A 1,352-nucleotide genomic window follows, 5' to 3' on the forward strand; every position below is an offset into this window, starting at 1 on the left:
TCCCAAATACCATTACCTTACCACCAAATTATGAAGATTAAGTCTGACTTTTGTGCTAAAAGGAGAAAAGTCTGTCTGCCGGATCTCATCAACCAATGAATATTAGTCACCAGAGCACTCTCACATTCCCAAGTTCCTTTGTTGACTTTATATACTATCCTCAAACATTTAACCTTTGGCCAATGTTCCACTTAGTCCGTTCATCCGGATGAATTTTTTTGTTATTCTTGTGAACGTGCTACACTGGGATTTTAAGTCTTAACTCCATGTTATGGGAGGTTATATGTAGGCAGTAATAATAGATACTGACATGGATCATGCAATTGGCATTGTTCTTCCTCGAGTGGAACTCAAGGAATCAATGTAACGTTCATGAAAAGTAAGCCTAGAGACCTGCTATAAAGTTTAGTTTATTTTCTAAAAATGCACTTTAATTTTGTGACACTCTGAGGCAATGGAATTCAGCTTTAGAAGGTCTTTGAGGGCAATCTTGTACTATTAAAAACATGCTAATGGTAGCTTGTGTTCTAGCAGCAGGACCCCAGGCTTGAAGTCGGCATGGCAACAAGCAGCAGATAATTCCCATAGAATAGGAACAACCAAAGCAATTAGAATGATCTGATCAAATGCAAGAGTTAATATGGAACATGAAATACAATAGGGGATCTGGGAGGCTGGTTCCTTCAGGGATAACAACAAACAAAATAGACACTAAACTCTGAAAGTCAAGTTATTAATTCTTTTGCTATAGCAGTTGAAGGAATGACAGTCTTTGAGAAAAATTGAGTATTTAGTGTTATGTGTTCTTTTTTCATGTTCCTCTATTTATAATACAGACCAGCCAAAGGGCCTAAGATGAGATGTTATGGAGTGCATTTATTGTGCCTCCTTTTTCTATACAGTCAGTGTAAAGAATACAGCCTATGGTAAACACTGAGAGACCCTTAGCCTGATCTTTTAGAGAAAACTGATGGTTCTGTTGATATTTGTGTATTCCAAATGTGGATGACAGAAATATCACATGTGTGTGTGTGTTTCCTCACCAAGGCTGTAAAAATAGGTCTTATGGGGAACAGCTTTTAGCAATTAAATGCAGCATAGATGATATTATTGTTTTTGGATGAAGTGAAGGTCAGAAAAACAAAATGGGTGCTCATAAGCACTCAGCCAACATGCAGAAATATAGTGGGTGGAACTTTTGTCTGGCATGCATCTCACCAGGGTTTTATCCCTGGCACCTATACACCCTAAGTTCCACCAAAAGTGTTCCTTATGCAGAGCCAGGAGACAGCTCCAAGAACCACCGGTGTAGCCCCCCCAAAAAAAACAAACAAAAAAAATCAACAAGAGCT

General features: G+C 38.5%; 1 non-coding gene across 1 annotated transcript; it reads right to left on the bottom strand.

Moving 5' to 3' along the window:
- Positions 1-811: 811 nt before the first annotated feature.
- On the bottom strand, positions 812-943 carry LOC126012634 (small nucleolar RNA SNORA51). The gene has a single exon (XR_007497083.1). It is a non-coding gene; the product is annotated as a small nucleolar RNA SNORA51 (small nucleolar RNA).
- Between the last annotated feature and the right edge of the window lie 409 nt (positions 944-1,352).

The sequence above is a fragment of the Suncus etruscus genome, chromosome 6 (genome assembly GCF_024139225.1).
Source record: "Suncus etruscus isolate mSunEtr1 chromosome 6, mSunEtr1.pri.cur, whole genome shotgun sequence".
Taxonomy (NCBI): Eukaryota; Metazoa; Chordata; class Mammalia; order Eulipotyphla; family Soricidae; genus Suncus; species Suncus etruscus.